Here is an 8,856-nt window from a genome sequence, read left to right as displayed (position 1 = left end):
GTGGAGGAACTGGAATGCTTATAGGTTACTAGTGGCAATGTAAAGTGATACAGCCACTTAGAAATAAAACAGTTTGGTAGGTTCCGAAGAAATTAAAGATATATATACCAAATAACCCAGAACTTCTACCCCCTAAGTAGAAGTACCCAAGAGAAATGAAAACATACATCCACACAAAAACTTGCATGTCAATATTTGTAGCATCATTATTCATAAAGGCCCCAAACTGAAAATAATCCAGTACAATCAGCTAGTGAATGGATAGCTAGTGAATGCACACTAAAAAATGAATGAGCCTCAAAAATATTATGTTAAATGAAAGTAAACAGGAACAAAAGTGCTAAATATTGTGTGACTACATGTGTATGATCTTTCTAAACAAGGACAAGACTACAGAGAGAGAAAGATCAATTGTTTCCTGGGGATAAGAGTAGGGATAGAGTGTAGAAGGTCAGGAAGGGATGGAAGTGTTATAAAAATAGATGCTGTGATGGTTGCACAAAATGCATGTAATAGTAATTTATTAAAAATAAACTGTACAAATTAAGTTGATGAATTTCATGGTATGTACATTTTACCTCAATTAAGCTGACAAAAAATTATTGAGGGCCCAAGGAACTTTTAAGCCGAATGGTTTTTAATGTCATTATTTGCCATTTTAGAAATACAAACAGAAAAAATGAAATATTTTTATTAAACAATTAAGAATAACATTTGTAAAACGACAATATATAACAATATTTTTGTGAAAAATAAGCATACAGTCTAAAACCACAACAACAAACAGAAGAGTGGCAGTTTTTATTTTTTTTTACTTTTTAAGAAATCCCTTTAATGTCAAGCTCAATACAATATGTTCTTATTCTCATGTCTGTTTCTCTGTTCAATCTTTTGTGATATCATATGTCATGTAACCCTTTACATGTTTACTGTGCTTTCATGAGGGAATAAAATTGAAAAAGGCAAATAATGCCCAAAATGCTAAGATAAAAAAACTTGATTGCATGTACCTCCAGGGGTCCTAGGACCACACTTTGAGAACCTCTGTCATAAAGACCCATTCCCTGATCTCCTACTCAGGGGTGGTGAAGGGGATGGCATAAGGTGAGGCTCCCTGGGCCCCCGAATATTCCTTTAGCTCTTGGGTCCTGAAAACCATTGAGGTGTGAGGCTGGGTATATAGTAGACACCACCTCACCCTGCAACAGAGCACTGCACCTGGATGCAGAGGGGGAACTAAGGTATGACACATAGGGCATATGCCCTGGGGGCTGCTTGAGGAGGGGCACTAATGAGCAGTTCCTACTGGCCAGCTCAGTTTCCATCCCAAGGTGTGAAAGATCATTCAGCAATTTAAAACTAATTGCCATAGACGTTATGTTCTGTAAATAGGCCTCTGGCTGGATGGGCAAAAGGGGCTGCAATTCCCACCACTGCCTTCTGCCCACCACAGTCTACAAGAAGCTACAGTGGCAAGTCCACAGCCTGGGCTTCCATCCTTGTACTTTCTAATAAGGTTTTATTTTCATTTTTTAGTCATCCATCCTTCTACAGCCTGAAAGGATCATCTTTCATGAACATTGGGCTAAATGATATTATGTTGGGTTAAAGGAATATGGGTATAAGATTTTGATAGTTTCCTCCGGACTGGACTATACAATGTAGTTGTGGGCCAGCTGTAGTGGTTGATGACTCACCTAAGCCTGTGTCCTAAATCATCCACTGAATGAGGAGTGTAGTGGGATGAATACAACTCGTACCTAAGGGCAGTGTGGGGTCCCAGGACTCCTGCAGCCCTCACCACCAGGTACTAGGGTGGTACCACCTACAGGGTATTTGTGTCTTTTATGCTTTTGGAAAATTATGAGAACTGCGTTCTTAGAAAATGGGGACCTGGAGAATGTTGCTATAGCCACTAGGGTCCAGCAGGAGGGTATAGCATGGCCCCATCCAGCAATGGGGGAGCAGACAGGAACCAGGACTGAATAGGGAAGAGTGGAGACGCCATTAGAAAACAACCAGACTGCTGCATGTGTTTGTGCGGGAGGGGTGTGAGGAGGCGACCCCCATCTGAGTGTTTCCCAGCATACCCCTCTAGCTGCGCCACCCCTTAGAGTGTAAGATGTTCTCCTGCGCCAGGCTTGCCTGCATCCCTGCGGTGATCTGAGCTGGATCCGGAGTTGCATACAGACCACTTTCTGCATCAGTGTTATTTAGACCAGAAGCTGGGACGGGAGAGGGTTCGACATTATTTAATAGGGCTCAGATTGGTGTGTCTCAGCTAACCGAGAGGGAGTTTCAGACCAGTGCAATCAGTAGAGACGTTGATAAAGCTGCCAAATTTATAGGTGCTGCTGCCGCAGCAGTAGGAGCAGCTGGTTCTGGTGCTGGTATTGGAACAGTCTTTGGCAGCCTCAGCATTGGCTATGCCAGAAACACTTCGCTGAAGCAGCAGCTGTTCTCATATACTATCCTGGGATTTGCCTTGTCTGAAGCTATGCATCACTTTTGTTTGATGGTTGCTTTCTTGATTTTGTTTGCTATGGAATGAAAATTACTGCTAGAGATGTTGGCATTCATATTAATTTTGGATGTAATTTTGTGTATCTTACTGTGACTCCAACAACTGTAGTGTTGGTGTCATGGAAATATACGTTTTTCCAAAGTCATTTCATTAAAGATGAAAACTTAAAAAAAAAATATTTGAGGTGTGGAAAAATATTAAGTATGGAAGGGTAAAGCTGGTCCTCAGATAAGACAGTGAACACGCACCTCTGAACTCTGACTCAGAGATCCCGCCTTCTGAGCTCAGGGCAGAGGGCAGCCAAGTTCAGAGAGGTTAGGTTTGGCCCCTGGCTCCAGCATCCAGCTACCTTAGACAGCTCTGGCACCAACAAACCCACCTCAGAGGCTCCATTGGCAGAGGACCTTCTGGCCACCTTGGAGCAAGCTCCTCCTCTTGGATAAATCACGTGTTTTCACTGATGCGGCAGCAGTGGCGTGGCATTATCTGTGGTGCAGGCCCAGGGACAAAAAAGGCTTTCACCAGCGCGGCAACGCATGGGACTAGGACTCTCAGGAACGTGGGGTTCGGTGCGGGCTCCTACTTCTCAAGGACTCCATCTCAGAAGGTCTGAGGAAAGGCCTTAGAGCCCCTCAGCCGGAAAGGTTCCCAGGAGAGACTTTAGGGTGTTAAATGAGCGGTTCTCTAGGAACTTAGTCCTTTCTGGAGCGACTGGCGGCGCCAAGGTGTCCTGGAGTCTCCTGAAGAAAACGGTCTTGTGGAAGGTGGTGGTCTGGGTGTTCCCACAGGGACCGGACCTGCCGGCGGTGTCTGTGGGGCCTGGGGAGGCTCGGGTCTGGACTCAACAGCAGGAAACCTGCGGAGACCATGGGTCCAGGTGGGGACCCGGTGGAGTTTTGTGGCGGAGATCCAGGAGGTCCCTGGTCAGGCCCTTGGCTCCCCTGGCGCCTAAAACTTAACAGGCCTGCGTGTCCATCTCTGGAGCTCGCTCCTACTGGTCCATGAGGACCCAGGCAGGCTTCTTTACCCAGTGCTTCCAGAGGGGAACGCGGGCAGGGAGACCAGGCTGGGTCAAGAGGTGTTGGGTGGTAAGTGCAGCAGGCACAAGGGCTGTGGAATGGCCCCAGAACTCCTTCCCTTCTATGAATCTCTGTGTCTGCACCCTTCTCCTCCAGCGCGCGCCTTCAGAGAGGACCCTCCATGAAAGAGCAGCTGGGCCAGGAAAGGTGGGAATCAGAATCCCGCTGGGTGGAAACGGTGGCACCCGAGTTTCTTGCGGTGTTTCTGCAGTGCTGATCGTTCCCAGTGGGAACAGACCAAAAGTAGGGGCTGAAAAAGTGCCCCAAAACATAAGTAGAATTAATTAATGCGAGTATTGGAGCTCTGCAGCCAATAGTCAGAGGTGTCTGTGAAACTGAGGTTCTGGAGGTTGGCTTCAATTCTGTTCCCAGGGAAGGGGGAGGGGCACTGTGTAGTGGTCAGTTACCAGTGTCTATGCAGTCCTCTCCTTGAGTTCTTTCAATCAACCTGAATTTTTAGGTTTTGCACGAATCATTTCTCTGATACTCTAGAGGCTCCAAGGAGCAGAGTGTACTGGAGAAAGAAAGCTTTAAACAATGACCATGAGGTAAAGAGCATGTAAAACTGGGAGGGGGTGGGGAGACTGCATTGTGGGTGTCCTAGAAATACCTACTTGCGTTAGTGCACTCTTTAAAAATAAGTAAGAATTTAAGAAAACATTCCTTGCAGGAAGAGTTTATAATCAGTGCCTGTGTCCAGAGACTCTGTCAGAACATGGACTCCAGAGGGTGAGGAGCCTGGGCTGTCAGACACTTACCGTTCCCCTCAATTGCCAAGTATGACTGTCCCCAGGGATGAAGGGACATTCTCCCCAGTGTCATCTTTTCTTCTCCTCTCAGTGTTTTGATGAAACACTCATTGGAAACAAGTTGGAATTTGGAGAGCCACTGTGTGAGGAGAAGCTGAGCCTGAGTAGGGAAGAAAAAGAGGGATGGAGAGCTTTGAATGTGGAAAGGTATGTTGCTGGAACTTCTCTGGGTTCAGATAACTTTGGCTATACAATATTCTAGTTCCCATCCAGCTGATTCGTAATAGTTCAGGCACTTGTTATATGCTTTGTGGCCTGCAGCATGTCTATTCTTTGTACAGCCTCCGGCAGCACATTACCTGACACAAAAATTTTGTCCAAAAAATGTTCATTCGATTCAATAATTTGATTCAACACCAAACTTCAGAGAAGCTGACTGTAGAGGGTGAGTCAACACTGGCTCGGGCACAAACAGAGCAGGACAGGAGTAGGGTTTCAGTGGTTCCAGGTGACCCAATAAATGGAGACAATTGGTATATTTATAGTTCCAGGTTTGAAAGTCGGAACTATATGGGGTAGATTCAAGTTTCTGCATTTCACTGTGGGGGTAGGGGCTTGTGATAGAAATACTTCCCCCCTCCCATCCTTAGATTGTTCAAAGAAAAACAAGACAGTAAAAGCCATCCTGCAGGGGTGGTGAGGGCATAGAGGCAGTTTGAGCTAAGAATACAGCACATCGTGCAGCAGGAGTTCTCTGATAAGGTCCTTCTCTTCCTATCTTCATGCCTGATGAGCATGGGCTGTTTGGAATCTAGTTCAGAGAATGAGCTAGCCTTTCCTTTAAAGGGCTTCCACTGATTAAGTCGGGTCCACCTGGATAATCTCATTAGTTGAGAATCAAGATGGTTGTTGTTAGTTGCCGACCAGTCTATTCTGACTCATGAGGACCCCACATGTTACAGAATAGAACTGCTCCATAGGGTTTTCTTGGCTGTAATCTTAATGGGAAGAAGCCCTGGTGGTTCAATGGTTATGTGCTCCACTGATAACCAAAGGATTATGGTTCGAACCCCCACCACGGCTCCACAGGAGAAAGACTTAGCTGTCTGCCCCTGAAAGATTACAGCCTAGAAATCCCTAAGGGGCAGTTCTCCTGTCACATGGTGTCACTATGAGTTGAAATTGACTCGATGTCACCCAACAACAACAGCGACCTTCACAGAAGTAGATCACCAGGGCTTTTCTTCTGATGTACCTGTGGATCTGTTCCGAACACCAAACTTCAGGCTAGCAGTTCAGTGCAAACTGGAATTTTAATTACATCTAAAAAATTCCTCTGCTACACCACCTAGATTAGTCTTTGAATAACTGGGAGTAGGTGTGTGTATGCTACAATGTGGGTATCTTTGTAGGTTATCCTAGACAGGTTGACACATCATAGAAAATCACAAGGCTATATGCCATTACATTGAAAATATACATAATAATAGGTTTCCTTGTTCCATTCCAGGTTTATTAAACAGAATCACCTCCTGACTGAGCCCTGAATATACGATCTGTAACTTAGTAACTGGATCATTTAGTGAAACATCTGTCTTAGTCATCTACTGCTGCTATAAAGGAATCACCACAAGCGGATGGCTTCAGCAAAGAGAAATGTATTCTCTCACAGTCTAGTAGGTTACAAGTCCAAATTCAGGGCATCAGCTCCAGGGGAAGGCCTTCTCTGTCGGCTCTGGAGGAAGGTCCTTGTCATCAGTCTTCCCTTGTTCTGGGAGCATCTCAGCACAGGAACCTTAGGTCCAAAGGACACGCTGTACTCTCGACACTGCTTTCTTGGTGGTATGAGGTCCCCCCTCTCTGCTAGCTTCCCTTTCCTTTTTATCTCTTGAGAGATAAAAGGTGGTACAGGCCACCCCCAAGGAAACTCCCTTTACATTGGATCAGGGATGTGACCTGGGTAATGGTGGTGTTACAATCTCACCCTAATCCTCTTTAACATAAACTTACAATCAAAAAATGCAGGACAACCGCACAATACTGGGAATCATGACCTAGTCAAATTGATACACACATTTTTGGGGGGACACAGTTCAATGCATGACAACATCTCTTATTGCATTGCTAATAAGTTGAAACTTTGGCCTCTTAGAGCCTACTATGAGCTTGACTGGTATCAGTGCATTTTTATTTTTAATTATAAATTCTTCAGTAGTATGAGTTGTTTTGTAGTGGTTGCTTTTGCCATGTGGATGCATTGGTTTTAGAATAATAATAACTCAATTAGTTAAAGACACCCAGACAAGATTCATGGACTAAATCAACATTTATAGAATATTTTCACTTATATAATATGTTGGAAAATATATAGTATAATTTATTAAATTATTCTCTATTGTAGAACATTCAAGTTATATCTTATTTATTTAGCTATTGAAAATAATGCTGCAAAATACATCCTTTGATATATATCCTTGTTTCTGAAAAATTCTATATGAAATATTGCTAGAGATGATATTATGCTGGGTTAAGGATATGTGGGTATAAGATTTTTATAGGTTCCTCCAGACTGTGATGATGTAGTGCAGTCTTGCACTAGCTGGAGTGTTGATGAGTCACCTAAGCCTGTGTCCTGAATCATCCACTGAATGAGGAGTGTAGTGCGATGTACCCAACTCAGACTCGGGTAATGCGAGGATCCCAGGACTCCTGCAGCCCCCACCACCAGGCACCAGGGTGGCACCACCTACAGGGTATCTGTGTCTTTTATACTCCTGGGACATTATGAGAACAGTGTCCTTAGAAAATAGAGACTTGGAGAAAGTTGTTATAGCCAATAGGGTCAAGCAGGAGGGTATAGCATGGTCCCATCCAGCAATGCAAGAGGAGACAGGAACCATAACTGAGTGGGAAAGACTGGAGGTGCCTTTAGAAAAGGATCCAGATTCCTGGGTGAAGGGGGGCAGGGGAAGAAGGCGGAAGGAGAGAGGCAACTCCAACCTGAATCTTTCTTAGCGTGCCCCTCAACACACACATACACACAGCAGCTCTCTGTAGCTGGGAGTTCATGCTCTTTTCCTGGTTGCTGCAGAAGCTAGGAGCCAAGAGTGAGAGATCTGGTGCCTCACTCTTGTTGGTTGTTTTGGAGCCTTTACTCCTGGCCCCAAAGCAACCACATGAAATTCCCAGACGACTGACAAGAGCTTATGGCCTAGTATCAACACTGTCATCTGCGATTGGTCAGTGTCCACGGATCCTGCTGCCCCAGCCTGAGATGGACAGAACACTTGATGTTACTGAAATTCTGTAAGTTTTTAGGTGTCCTTTGATGGCTAGAGTTTTGAAGGCTATGTGTAGTGTTTGCAGATACTCTGTAAATCATCTTTCAGTCAAAAACGACATGGATTTGCCTCAAGACAAGTATTAGTAGCAGTATTTAGTTCTTGTGGCATAGAGTTAACTTTTTTTTTTCCTGAATATTTAATGAGGGTCCCTATGAGTGCGAATCTACATAACCACACAGCAACAAAAACAAAGAGTCTGAAATACTTTAGGTTACTTTTCTTGGACATAATGACCAGAAAATGGAATTAGACTTTACCACTGAGAGCACTGACGTTTGGATGTATAACAAGAGCTTATTTCTGCATACCAAGTCTTCTCAAAAGAGAATGAAAAGAACAGAAATAAAGTTCTTCTGTCTCAAAATAATTCTAGTCTCCTCTTTAAGGAATTTATCGTCAGGTAAGCAATGTTAAAAATTTATTATTTGTAATTTATCTGCTTTATTATATTTTTTAAATATAAAAATGCAAAAATGAAACCCATTGCCCTTGAGTCGATTCCGACTCATAGGACCCTATAGGACAGAGTAGAACTTTCCCACAGGGTTTCCAAGGAGCAGCTGATGGATTCGAACTGCTGACCTTTTTGTTAGCAGCAGATCTCTTAACCACTGCAGCACCAAGACTCTATTTTTTAAATATAGGATACATTGATTTCACTTTGAAATTATTTCTGTTATCTTTTGAAAATGTAAATCATATTGATAATCGTTTGGCTTTACTAAGTTATTTTACTAAGTTATTTTTACTAATAAAGTAAAAGCATAAGTTGAACTACGGGAAAGTACTGAGTATGGAAGGGTAAAGCTGGTCCTCAGATCAGCAGTGAACATGCACCTCTGAACTCTGACTCAGAGATCCTGCCTTCCGAGTCCAGTGCAGAGGACAGCCAAGTTCAGGGACGTTAGGTTCTACCCTGGCTCCAGCATCCAGCTACCCCAGATAGCTCTGGCACCAACAAACCGAGCTCCCAGGCTAGCTAGGTACAGAGGACCTTCTGACCACCTTGGAGCAAGCTCCTCCTCCTGGAGAAATTGCAGGTTTTCATTGAGGCTGCAGCAGTGGCGCCACATTTTCTGTGGTCCCAGCCCTGGGACAATGAACCCCATGTTCCAGAGAGCCTGAGTCCGATGCGTTGCCGCCCTGGAGTTCAGTGTGAG

At 44.2% G+C, this 8,856-nt stretch overlaps 1 pseudogene; it reads left to right on the top strand.

The window, feature by feature from the left end:
• The first annotated feature begins 2,122 nt into the window (after positions 1 to 2,122).
• Positions 2,123 to 2,551, top strand: LOC101361160 (ATP synthase F(0) complex subunit C3, mitochondrial pseudogene; annotated as a pseudogene).
• Positions 2,552 to 8,856: the final 6,305 nt, after the last annotated feature.

Source organism: Trichechus manatus, unplaced genomic scaffold, assembly GCF_000243295.1.
Source record: "Trichechus manatus latirostris isolate Lorelei unplaced genomic scaffold, TriManLat1.0 scaffold00302, whole genome shotgun sequence".
NCBI lineage: Eukaryota > Metazoa > Chordata > Mammalia > Sirenia > Trichechidae > Trichechus > Trichechus manatus.
This window is presented reverse-complemented; position numbering and strand designations above follow the sequence as displayed.